Source organism: Canis lupus, chromosome 14 (genome assembly GCF_048164855.1).
Source record: "Canis lupus baileyi chromosome 14, mCanLup2.hap1, whole genome shotgun sequence".
Taxonomy (NCBI): Eukaryota; Metazoa; Chordata; class Mammalia; order Carnivora; family Canidae; genus Canis; species Canis lupus.
This window is the reverse complement of record NC_132851.1, coordinates 61,749,070-61,763,092: the sequence shown is the minus strand read 5'-3', so window position 1 is coordinate 61,763,092 and position 14,023 is coordinate 61,749,070. Positions and strand designations below refer to the sequence as shown.

Here is a 14,023-nt window from a genome sequence, read left to right as displayed (position 1 = left end):
TGTTCCAAGAAAAACCACTAACAGAACTGAATAAAAGAGACTTTCAAGTGCAAATTAATCTCTTTCAGTGTCGATTTTCTCATTTGCAAGATCTTAAAATAATAGTGTTGAGAAAAATGGTGAAAATGTTTATAAGTCACAATGCACAGTAAAGTTGGCCAGTAAATTTTATTTATTTTTTTATTTTTTACTTTTTTTATAATAAATTTATTTTTTTAACAGACTTTTTTAAAAATTTTTATTTATTTATGATAGTCACACAGAGAGAGAGAGAGAGAGAGGGGCAGAGACACAGGCAGAGGGAGAGGCAGGCTCCATGCACCGGGAGCCCAACGTGGGATTCGATCCCGGGTCTCCAGGATCACGCCCTGGGCGAAAGGCAGGCGCTAAACCGCTGCACCACCCAGGGATCCCAATAAATTTATTTTTTATTGGTGTTCAATTTACCAACATACAGAATAACACCCAGTGCTCATCCTGTTAAGTGCCCCCCTCAGTGCCCGTCACCCATTCACCCCAGCTCCTTCCCTCCTCCCCTTCCACCACCCCTAGTTCGTTTCCCAGAGTTAGGAGTCTTCATGTTCTGTCACCCTTTCTGATATTTCCTACCCCTTTCTTCTCCCTTCCCTTCTATTCCCTTTCACTATTATTTATATTCCCCAAATGAATGAGAACATACACTGTTTGTCCTTCTCCGACTGACTTACTTCACTCAGCATAATACCCTCCAGTTCCATCCATGTTGAAGCAAATGGTGGGTATTTGTCGTTTCTAATAGCTGAGGAATATTCCATTGTATACATAAACCACATCTTCTTTATCCATTCATCTTTCGATGGACACCGAGGCTCCTTCCACAGTTTGGCTATTGTGGACATTGCTGCTAGAAACATCGGGGTGTAGGTGTCCGGGGATTTCATTGCATCTGAATCTTTGGGGTAAATTCCCAGCACTGCAATTGCTGGGTCGTAGGGCAGGTCTATTTAAACTCTTTGAGGAGCCTCCACACAGTTTTCCAGAGTGGCTGCACCAGTTCACATTCCCACCAACAGTGTAAGAGGGTTCCCCTTTCTCCACGTCCTCTCCAACATTTGTGGTTTCCTGCCTTGTTAATTTTCCCCATTCTCACTGGTGTGAGGTGGGATCTCATTGTGGTTTGGATTTGTATTTCCCTGATGGCAAGTGATGCAGAGCATTTTCTCATATGCATGTTGGCCATGTCTATGTCTTCCTCTGTGAGATTTCTCTTAATGTCTTTTGCCCATTTCATGATGGGATTGTTTGTTTCTTTGGTGTTGAGTTTAATAAGTTCTTTACAGATCTTGGATACTAGCCCTTTATCTGATACGTCATTTGCAAATATCTTCTCCCATTCTGTAGGTTGTCTTTGAGTTTTGTTGACTGTATCCTTTGCTGTGCAAAAGCTTCTTATCTTGATGAAGTCCCAATAGTTCATTTTTGCTTTTGTTTCTCTTGCCTTCATGGATGTATCTTGCAAGAACTTGTTGTGGCCAAGTTCAAAAAGGGTGTTGCCTGTGTTCTCCTCTAGAATTTTGATGGAATCTTGTCACACATTTAGATCTTTCATCCATTTTGAGTTTATCTTTGTGTCTGGTGCAAGAGAGTGGTCTAGTTTCATTCTTCTGCATGTGGATGTCCAATTTTCCCAGCACCATGTATTGAAGAGACTGTCTTTCTTCCAATGGATAGTCTTTCCTCCTTTATCGAATATTAGTTGACCATAAAGTTCAGGGTCCACTTCTGGGTTCTCTATTCTGTTCCATTGATCTATGTGTCTGTTTTTGTGCCAGTACCACACTGTCTTGATGACCACAGCTTTGTAGTACAATCTGAAATCTGGCATCGTGATGCCCCCAGCTATGGTTTTCTTTTTTAAAATTCCCCTGGCTATTCGGGGTCTTTTCTGATTCCACACAAATCTTAAAATAATTTGTTCTAACTCTCTGAAGAAAGTCCATGGTATTTTGATAGGGATTGCATTAAACGTGTACATTGCCCTGGGTAACATGGACATTTTCACAATATTAATTCTGCCAATCCATGAGCATGGAATATTTTTCCATCTCTTTGTGTCTTCCTCAATTTCCTTCAGAAGTGTTCTACAGTTTTTAGGGTATAGATCCTTTACCTCTTTGGTTAGGTTTATTCCTAGGTATCTTATGCTTTTGGGTGCAATTGTAAATGGGATTGACTCCTTAATTTCTCTTTCTTCAGTCTCATTGTTAGTGTATAGAAATGCCACTGACTTCTGGGCATTGATTTGTATCCTGCCATGCTACCAAATTGCTGTATGAGTTCTAGCAATCTTGGGGTGGAGACTTCTGGGTTTTCTATGTAGAGTATCATGTCATCGGCAAAGAGGGAGAGTTTAACTTCTTCTTTGCCAATTTGAATGCCTTTAATATCTTTTTGTTGTCTGATTGCTGAGGCTAGGACTTCCAGTACTATGTTGAATAGCAGTGGTGAGAGTGGACATCCCTGTCTTGTTCCAGATCTTAGGGGAAAGGCTCCCAGTGCTTCCCCATTGAGAATGATATTTGCTGTGGGCTTTTCGTAGATGGCTTTTAAGATGCTGAGGAATGTTCCCTCCATCCCTACTCTCTGAAGAGTTTTGATCAGGAATGGATGCTGTATTTTGTCAAATGCTTTCTCTGCATCTAATGAGAGGATCATATGGTTCTTGTTTTTTCTCTTGCTGATATGATGAATCACATTGATTGTTTTATGGGTGTTGAACCAGCTTTGTGTCCCAGGGATAAATCCTACTTGGTCATGGTGAATAATTTTCTTAATGTGCTGTTGGATCCTATTGGCTAGTATCTTGTTGAGAATTTTTGCATCCATGTTCATCAGGGATATTGGTCTGTAATTCTCCTTTTTGGTGTGGTCTTTTTTAAAATTATAATTGTCTTTCTTACTTTTATCAATGTTGCCATCATTAAGAAAATAGGTTGAGTAGGAAACAAAAAGGCAGAGAAGTTCCCTTTGAAGTAGATAACTTTGAGACTGGAAGGAAAAGCTAATATTCAGATTCAGTTTGAGTTATATAGAAGGGTCTGACTAAGCATTTGATGATCTAATGGCCTCAATATTTTCCACAAAGGAGGTCAACGAGAAAAACAGTGTTAGAATAAAGCAAGTGTAGAAATGAGTTGAAATGCTATATGTGTTTCTATAAAATACTATCTTTTATATTTTAAAACTTAAAGTGCAAGGTAGACATCCTTGTATCAAAAGGAAAATTCAAAATTTTATTAATTCCATTTTCTCATATTTGAAAATAAACATTGAAATAAGATTGGAGCCTTGTTATTTATTTTAGCTATTGAAATTAATATTTGACTATTGACCATACTTTTTTTGATTTATTAAATCAATATTTATTTTCTACTATTTTGTTTTCTATCAGCATTTTTTTTTTTTCCGGTTGAAAAATTTATTTTATTTTTTATTTTTATTTTTTTTTATTTTTTTTTTAAACACACATTTTTTTTTTATTGGTGTTCAATTTACTAACATACAGAATAACCCCCAGTGCCCGTCACCCATTCACTCTCTATCAGCATTTTATAATAAAATAAATTTAGCTCCTACCAAAACCCAATGTCCCAATAGATTTGCTTTGATAAATTTGTCTTCAACAAAGTATATGCCTTAGGTCAGAAATTTATTCATGTCACACTTAAGTTGAATCTTACCATGTGAAATTTAATCCACTCAGTTTGGGTGTTAGAAGGCTCATGTCCTTCAAGTGAGGCTGGTGACATATTTACTTGTGATAGAAAAATATCTATCACACCTTTAAACAAATTCATTTCCTTAATTTAATTCCTTTGGTTGGATGATTGAGTGTAGTGAAAACAGAATATTATTGCCATTTGTCTTGGTTAAATATGTTAGACTCATAAATATGCTATTTGCCTATTGGTTTGAACTCAAAATTAAACTTGAAGTTTGATTTTGTATCACAGGTTTTAAGGAAATGTTTCCAGAGTCGGACCAGAAATTATATCCCTTAATTCCTTTTTAGCTAATATAGAGATAAAGGTCTATGTTTGAAGGAGGCAACTAGATAATTTATATCAAAAATTTTCACAAGATATCCCTATATGTTATAGATATATGTTTATCCCAATGAGCGTAATCTTTATTATACCCTTCATAAGTATTCATTAACCCTTCATAAATACTTTTTAAAGAAAACTGCACCCTGGACTAGTAATTTTGAAGTGGATTATGGTATGTTTGACCAGATTTCCTTTTTTTCTCTTACTTTTTCTTTCTTTCTATCTCTATTTTCATTCTTGCTTTTTCATTTAATCATGTGTACAACAGTTAGTTGTAAAGGCACTGGCAATATATGAGTTAGGTGACCCTTTGGAGAGTAATATAAAAATGAAGAGACTATATCTTTAAATATATATAAGACATTTGGAAATTGACAAGTAGCTATTGTCAGTTAAATGAAGAAGTGTAAAAACTAAAGCTAAATGTAACTATATCCCTATTTTACCTTGGAACATTGAAATGTATAGGCATTATTGATTCTTCTTTTTAATTTAATGATATAGAAAGTGCACAAATTATGCTTAGCAGAAATAAGAGGAAATGATAAACACAAAAATAGTATTTTTATGTTAACTATAATCTCATACTCCACAAACAGGAGATGGTTTTAGAAGACTGATGAGGAAGAACATGTCCTACAACTTGGTAATAAAGAGAGAAATAAAGTACTTTTGTCTCCATTACTCAATTCCATGTCCTTGCAAATGAAAGGGTGTTTCATTTAGAAGGCATGTACTCAATGAAGAGCCAATGCAATTTCATTAAGAACGGTGTCCTAAGGATGTAGTACTTGCTGAGGTTTTATATTACCTTTTTCCACTTTAATTTTTTTTTTTTAACTACTCCAGTTAGTAGGAAAAAGTCTTTCAGAGTTACCTTATCCAACTGAGAAAAGTTAAGAGTCCGGTGAGTCACAGGGGAGAGCTCAAATCCTAGAAGCCTATATAGTTATCTGCAAAAGTAGCTACATTATATAATATGTCCCTGTTTCATCTTAATATGACAAAAAAATAGAAACCTGATAAATTTGGACAAAATGTGAGTTCCAATAGATGCATTCTGTGGATAAGAGATTCAAGTGAACACATATTCACAAAGTTTACATTGCAATTTGGGAAATATAAAAATACAGAGATGTCTAGCATACAATTGGGTATGTCAGTCTAAATTTGGAGGCTGAAATGCAGGATCGTGTCTGAACATGGGGCACCGTCAGACAATAGATGGGAATTAAGTCCTCAGAGTGGCAAGATAATAGAGGAAGAAGGTGTACAGAAGAAAAAGAGGCAGAGGTCTGAACCCTGGAGAATACCAGCATTGATTCTGAGAAAAGGGAGTGGGCGTAGAATATATAGAAGTAGTTCAAGAAAGAGAAACAAAGAGGCTTCTGATCAGGAAGATTTAATTAACAGGACCAAATGCCTTTGGTTTGAGAAGAACAAAAAAGAAATTACAGCTAACTAACGCCAACAAAGAAATGTTTGGTGAGCAGTTCTGAGTGTCTAGTAAAGAATAGAAAACATAAGCTAAAAGGGGACAATTACATAGTTGGGAGATTTTTTTTTTATCCTTTATAATGTAGCTGCCAGGGAAAGGAGTGGCAAAAGTAGATTTTTAAAAAACGATTTTATTTATTTATTCATGAAGACACACACAGAGAGAGAGAGGCAGAGACACAGGCAGAGGCAGAAACAGGCTCCGTTTAGGGAACCCGATGTGTGACTTGATCCCAGAATCCCAGGATCATGCCCTGAGCTGAAGGCAGACGCTCAACTACTGAGCCACCCAGGGGTCCCAAGAAGTAGATTTTTAAAGATTTTCCGGGGTTAGGCTTTTCCAGGTCGGACTGTCAAAGGCAGGGAGTCAATGTGATATGAAGAGAAAATTTGAAATGATCCAAGGTGAAGCCTAGGTGAGTGCGAAAGGAAGGAGGCCAAGGGGAAATAAACAGAATGGAATACTACAAGGGAAACTGCAATGACAGGATTCTTTGCAGTCAAACAAAAAGTAGTGCATTTGACTGGTATCTTCATAAGAAGAGAGACACACAGAAGGAGAAGATTGCTTGCAGACAAGAGAGGCAGAGATTGAAATAACACATTTACAAACCAGGGAATTCCAAGATTGCCAATAAATTGCTAGAAACTAGGTAGAGGTGAAGATTGAACCCTAGAACTGTCAGAAAGAGCAAGCCTCTGCCAACAGAACCGTGAGAGCATACATTTCTGTTGATTTTAGCCACCAGTTTTGATAATCTGTAATGGCTACCCCAGAAACAAATACAATGGGAGAACTTGTATATGCTTGATAATCAATTTATTATGCATAAGGTTTTTAAACATTTTTATGATGTTATTAACACAGAGGAGAAAAGGAGATTTTCCAATAGTTCAGAGACTACTATTACTATTTTCAAAATATTGATCATTAATCTCTGGTGTGTGTTGTCCATGTAACATTATTTGATTAGATTTCTTTTTTCTTACGGAAAATCTAGAAATTATGATGGATCCAATTATTTTTAAATTGTGATATAACGCATAATATAATGCAAATAAAACTGTATTGTTAAAAAATTAAATTCCAAAACATAATTTTACAAATACTTTGGGTGTATGTGGTATATTGGGGCTAATAAGTGTTACTAGATGATTAAAGGATTTTTCTTTAGGAAGAATCATTTTGAGTAAGAAAGCAAATAGGACTTTCCACCAAGCCTGTGGAGAAAGAGAAATATTATTTTTATTAAATTTGAATTAAATATCAAACATTGCTAACACTTCTTTTCAAACTGCATCTAGATATCCTCTGAGACTGACTAAGTGTTCACAGATGCCTATTTGCCAAATTAAATATTTATCAGGCTTCTCTCCTTCCTTGAGCTCTGCTTTCCCCCAAGCCTGAACAAGCACTAAAGATGGAGTGTGCCCTTTATCAGATGTTCCAGAGAATGGGCTAGCCACAGTAGGCGCTTTGTGTCACACCCTATTGGCCATCTCTCATTGCTTGCTTAAGTTCCCCTCAAAAGTTTCTGCTGATCTTTGCTAAATTCTCTCTAGCCTGTAAAAGAAAAGCCATTTCTATTGGATTTTGAGAAACTTGCAGATTTCTGAGATTTAAGTGTTCTCCCAAAGCAAAGGACTTTGTCTAACGAAATTCTCTCCTTATTTACCTTTGGGTTTGTTTTGATGACAAAGGATCCCTGACCAAAACCTGCCATGGTTAAAATTATTCACAGTAAATAGCTTCACCAGTATCATTCTACACAACTTGCACAATCAGACTCTGTATTGCAGTAAATTGCTGCTATCCCTATTCTTTTTTTCCTCAAACTTTTATTTCTCATCCTAAATTAATTTGGTAGTTCCTCAATGGCCTTCTTCATTGTTTAGATCCTTCTCCCTCCAGGTGCCATGGACCTGCTGGTATTGATAGGCCTGAGGAACCCATCCACTCACAACACTTCTTTGTGAAATGATATTCTGACTGATGCTTGCTTGTTTTTACATCCATCTTTAAAACTAGATAATAAGCTGTAGAGTGCAGGGACTCTGGCTTGGTACTTGTATCTCTAGGGGCTGTCTCACTGAGTGCTCATGATGTGGTCAAGTAACAGCTCATGCCTGAATGAACACAAATTTGTTTGACCCTTATTTCCTTAAATGCATACAAGGAACTGTATTTATTTCCCAATATTTCATTCCACTCTCTTAACAAATTCCTTTATTTCCATGTCTTCAAATCTCCTAGCCAAATTAATTACATATCAAGGGATTACTTTTATTACTACTTTGGAGAATTAAAAAATACCGAATCATTATAGAAAAATGGATTGAATGAACTTCTATTGTCTTCTTTTTCTCCCCTGGTCACTTTTCAATTTAACTGCTATTGTCTTTCAAACTTAACATAGCCAGAGTATTTTTAACATCCCTACTGAAACCTAGCAAAACATGCACTAAGCCGAACTTCCTGAAGAATGACAACAGATCCAGCAAACAAATGGGCAACAACAGAGCACTGTCACATACTGCTCAGCACTTTTACTTGCTAATCCAATTCTGATAACTTGCATCTGTTTTTCCCCCTCCTTCCCTGATTTAGTGTCTCATCCAACCCAGCATCAAATCTATTGATTGCCTTTTCGTAGGGTCTCTCTCTCATATTTCTCCAGAGTCTATCACCAAGACATCAGTTCCACCACTTCTCTGCTCAACTATACTCTATTCATTTCATCCAAATTAATTTTTGCCAAATAATAGTTTTAGTATATTCCTCCTCCTTGCTCTAATATACTCAGCGATACATAATGCTTATGGAATCAAGTTTAGATTCTTTGTTCTGTCATTAATGGCAACAGGGAATTCAAGGTGAATGAATTCTCCATGTGCAATTAAAAATAATGGAATCCTCTAGAACAGTTTCATCTCTGAATTGCAAGACAGTCTTCTTTTAGTTCCAAAAAAACTGCTTTAGTTTTCAGTGAAATATTGAAACTTGCATAGAATTTAGAACATCTAATATTGTTTTAGGTAAAATTGACATTTTAAAATCAAATTGGAAATACTTCCATTTCTTATTATTGGTATTATATTAGAGCAGCTGTCCCCATTCTCATTGCTTGTCGGAATCCCCTAGGAAGTTTCAAAGTTTATTGCGTTATGACCATACAGAGATCTTATTAAAATGTAGATTCTGATGTTGTGTAGGTCAAGGTGAGGTTTTAGACTCTACATTTCTGACAATTTCCCAGATATTATTGATGCAGTGGCTCCAAAGATTACATTTTTAGAAGATAAAGTTTTAAATAATATTGGGCACAGATTTAGAGGCAGGGCAGGCTGCAGCTGTAAATTACAGCAATTTTAATTAATTTTTAATGTAATATATCTTTTAATAGCTCACAGATTCTATGAATTGATGAAGTGTCATCATATACCCGTTTTGTCCTTGAGAAAAAGAAGTTTAAAAAAATAAAAGAAGGAATAGTTCAAGGTCATGTGAATGTAATCCTCAGAACCAGAACACAAACAAAAGTGTTCCAAGCCAAATCCTTGCTCCCTTCATCATACCAGGACATTTTCCTTTTGGAAACATTGAGATAAATAACCACACTTTAGGAGAGTTACACCAGGCTCCAATCCTAAACTGGGGCTGCTTTCATTTTTTTTTTTTAAGATTTTATTTATTTATTTATGAGACACACACACACACACACACACACACACACACACACATACACACAGAGGCAGAGACATAGGCCAAGGGAGAAGCAGGCTCCCTGCAAGGAGCCCAGTGCGACTCTATCCCTACTCTGGGATCATGCCCTGAGCAGAAGGAAGACTCTCAACCCCTGAGACACCCAGGCATCCCTGCTTTTTTGTTTTAATATCTTGTTTTTGTTTTCTCTAGTTTTAACACCACCATTGATACCTCTGAAGACTATAAAATGTCACTAGTTCCAGCTTACCTCCATAATCATGTCCTAGGGTTCTTAATATTCAAAATGATGGCTATGAAGAAGGAGGGTATTGTGCTGGGGCCTACAAACAAAAGGAAAGAGACAATGGCTGACAATTGAGACGATTGCTATGCAAATATTCACCTTAACTTCTATTAAGAATTTAGGTTGTTAAACTTGGTAGGAACTTACATATCAGCTACATGATTGTTTTTTCTAACTTTTGGTTATGTTTTCATTTTTTTTAGAGAAATGTTTAAAAGAAGGTAAAATGATAAAGCATTTATGCTTTACTGTTTGTTGACAGTTTCATCATTTTATAATACATGAGGGATTAATTATAGCCAACCATTTATAAAAGATTTACATATCCTTTATAATACTCCCTCCAAGCTCCTACTTTGCCCATCCTTGAATATTCCAGGGAGAAGGAAAATTGCTACTTCCAGGTTAGGTGGAATTTCTACTTTGACTCTTGACTGATAATAAGCTTGCTATGTCTTAGAAATTCCATATTCCTTAATATTAGCTTCTGTTAATCCAAATATCCTTCCTCTTTCCTTCTGATTCTTATTTGATGCCATTTTAAATCATTAATTTGCTCTATGACTAAGAATTTTTTAGACCTTATCACACTGAAATAATAATAAAGGATATCAATGGTACATTTCATTAAGAAAAATGTTAAATAAATGAAGTTTCCTAACTTATTTAGCATGGTCAATTAACTTAGCCGATTAACTTCATCACCCTCCAAAAGAATCAGAAGGTGAAGACTTACCATCTCCTATGTGTTTTAGTAGCCTCTATACTGCATTAGTCATATATTATACTTAATAGAATTAGAATTTCAACTATTCTTTTTGGCCAAGGCAATTATTTGCCACACAGAGATACTTGAGTCTCAAGAGATTAGTTGGCTTCTTCAGGTTGGCCTTATGAATTTCCATATAATTGTTACTAGTGCCAAGACTTGGGTCTTTTACCAGTGTATCATAATTAAGTACAATCAATCAAGGTGTCCGTTAACCATTCAACACATAGATATGATTCAGAGAGAAGTATTGATTCTTCTTATAAAATAAATACTCAGGGACCAAATATGTTTGTACTATACCACAGTATCAGGAGAACACTTACAGGGTAAGGATAAACGGGTGGATATGGCTGTTAAAATAAGGAAAGATTAAAATTTTAATACAGGTATCATTATCAAGTTTATCAGTGAATGAAAATGTCTTATTGCTCCAGATAAATAGTCTCCCTGGAGAAAAAAGTAAAAAATAATAATCAGCATCTTCATTTTATAACCCCAAATTAAGTATAAAGGTGCACCAAGCTGCCATAATTATGATTTAACAAAATAAAGACAACGTCTTCATAACTGAGATGCTGAACTAGTTTTTGTTTACTGACATGTTTAAAATGAGTGAAGAGTAGGTTTTTGCTAAAAAGAATTTGCTACATTAAGTTTTTTGTACATGTGAAAGGAAGGAAAATCATATGTGAATGGGAGAGGTACTGAAAAGTTAAGTTTTGGATTCCTTCAAAACAAATTTTTTTTTTTTTACGTCATCAAGGTCGTAGCCACCTTGACTCTTGACTTATAATAAGATTACTGATTCTCAAAAGTTCCATATTCTTTAGCTTGTGTTAATCCAAATATCCTTCATCTATCCTTCTGATCCTTCTTATTTGATGCCATCTAAACTCTTCAATTTACTATATGACTAAGAATTTTGGAGGCCTTATCTCTGATAGGACATGTCAAAATAATAAGAGATATCATTGGTACATTTCATTAGGATAAATGTTATGAGCATTTAACAATGTAACACATAGATATGATTCAGAGAGGAGTATTGATTCTTCTTAAAGAATAAATACGGACAAAATATATTTGTATTATACCACAATATCAGGGGAATACTTACAGGGAAGGGATAAAACCGTGGATATCGCTGTTAAAATAAGAACAGATAAAAATTTTAATACAGGCATCATTATCAAGTTTATCAGTGAATGAAAATGTCTTATCTTCCAGATAAATAGCCTCCCTGGAGAAAAAAAGTAAAAGCTAATTAATCAGCATCTTCATTTTATGAATGAGTAATAATTCTTAAGGCCTTATCTTTGATAGGACATGTCAAAATAATAAGAGATATCATTGGTACATTTCATTAGGATAAATGTTATGAGCATTTAACAATCTAACACATAGATATGATTCAGAGAGGAGTATTGATTCTTCTTAAAGAATAAATACGGACAAAATATATTTGTATTATACCACAATATCAGGGGAATACTTACAGGGTAGGGATAAAACCGTGGATATCGCTGTTAAAATAAGAACAGATAAAAATTTTAATACAGGCATCATTATCAAGTTTATCAGTGAATGAAAATGTCTTATCTCTCCAGATAAATAGCCTCCCTGGAGAAAAAAGTAAAAAATAATCATCAGCATCTTCATTTTATGAATGACTAATAATTTTTGAGGCCTTATCATTAATAGGACATGTCAAAATAATAAGAGATATCATTGGTACATTTCATTAAGATAAATGTTATGAGCATTTAACAATTTAACACATAGGTATGATTCAGAGAGAAGTTTTGATTCTTCTTATAGAGTAAATACTCAGGGACAAAATATGTTTGCACTATACCACCTTATCAGGGGAAAACTTATATGGTAAGGAAAAAACTATCTCCTTTAAAATAGAGACAGATTAAAATCTCATTACAGTCTTCATTATCAAATGAAGTGAATGAGAATGTCTTATCTCTTCAGATGAATCTGCTCCCTGAAGTGAATGAAAATGTTTACCTCTTCAGAGGAATCAGCTCCCTGGGAAAAAAGTAAAAAATACTAATCAGCATCTTCATTTTATAACTTCAAATTGAGTACAAAAATGCACCAAGCTGCCATAATTATGATTAAACAGAATGAGGACAAACTCTTTGTAACTAATATGCTAAATTAGTTTTTATTGTTGTTGTTTAATGACATGTTTAAAATGAGTAAGGAGTAGGTTTTTGCTATAAATAACTTGCTACATTCCAGTATCAAATCACTCTGGTGCAAGTTTTTTGCATGTGTGAAAGGAAGGAAAATCTATCATGTGTGAACAGAGAGATACTGAAAAGCTAAGCTTTGGGTTTCTTCAAAACAAATTTTTTTTAACATGGCTATGTTTTATATAGTTTAAGAGATACTGATGTTCAAATATTTTTTGTGCTAATAGAGTCTGGTATTATGTTTTTCTTTGTTTTTATATTTTTATTTTTTGCACTTCTGTTCTTTTATTAGAAAACTAAGTATTATATACTGTGATATCATAAACAATTTGTTTTGATAACATCCACTAGAACTTGTTGGATTGACTGAAGAAGTATTATTTCTTGATGAATATGTCAGTAACTAGACACAAAGAATACCCAGAAAAGAACATTATTTGAACAGAATAAGAAACAAAGGTAGGAAGAGTCAACAAGAAGGAGGTGAAAGAAGAGGGGAGAATAAAGGGAAGGTTGAGGGGAAGGACAGAAACAGGAAGTTGAGTGGGGGGACAGGAGAGGAGGGAAGAGATCAGGAAGTGGAGGAGGAAGAGAAGGAAGGTAAAAAGGAGAGGGAAGGAGGAAGTGGAATAGGAGAGGAGGAGGACGCAGAGGAAGAAGAGGATGAAGAAGAGGAGAAGAAGGAGGTAAGAAGGTGGAGGAGGAGGAAGTGGAGGAGGAAGAAAGTTTCAGATAGGTCAAGTTTTACCTAGTGACATACAAGTAAATGACAATACAGGCAGGAACTCCTGACATTTGGTTGGTCTAGACCTTGTAATATTTAGCTTCTTACCTGCACAGCTGCATGGAGCTCATTTAAAAATGTTGCTTTTATATTAAGCTAATTACACTTGTGTGTCCATGTGTATTTAACGTGTGTGTGTGTGCATGTGTATGTGAGTGTGTGCACCCAAGATTTATTCTAAACCCCTAATGAATGTCTAGGTTAATTCAAAGAAATGGCTAATAAAAATATTAAAATCTATAAAGCTGTTATCAAGAAAATACAAACAATGACCAGAACACAAGAAATAAGGAGACTCCTTGGAGAACTACTGAGAATATATTGTTCAAAATTTCCGGATATACTTACAATCATGGCAATCATGAGGGCCATGACAAAGGCAAAGACAAAGATCTTCATATTTGGCTGATTCCTGTGAAAGCATATGTGAAAATCAGTAGCATATTCACTCCTGCATTTGCAAGTCAAACATTTATTGACTGACTATTCTCCAAAGCCTTGGGAAACACACTGGAAAGACAAAGACAATGGAAGCACATTGCCTGACATGAGGGAACTTAGAGATTGGCAGGGGACATTGCTAAATCAAGATAGGTGCCACGATTTGGAAATAGAAACGTGCTATAGAAACACCCAAAAGGGACATCTTGAAGAGACCAAGAGGA

General features: G+C 35.2%; 1 protein-coding gene across 2 annotated transcripts in view; it reads left to right on the top strand.

Annotated features, from left to right (window-relative positions):
• The window catches only part of CSN2 (casein beta), a 115,744-nt gene that overhangs the window by 32,537 nt on the left and 69,184 nt on the right, over positions 1 to 14,023 (top strand). The window contains exon 1 of one of the 2 annotated variants that reach the window (XM_072775278.1): positions 13,123 to 13,260. The exons of the other annotated variant lie outside the window; for it this stretch is intronic. The gene's annotated coding sequence lies outside the window, so the exon portion shown is untranslated. Of the gene's footprint in view, positions 1 to 13,122; positions 13,261 to 14,023 lie in introns of those variants that run through there. 2 annotated transcript variants of the gene reach the window in all.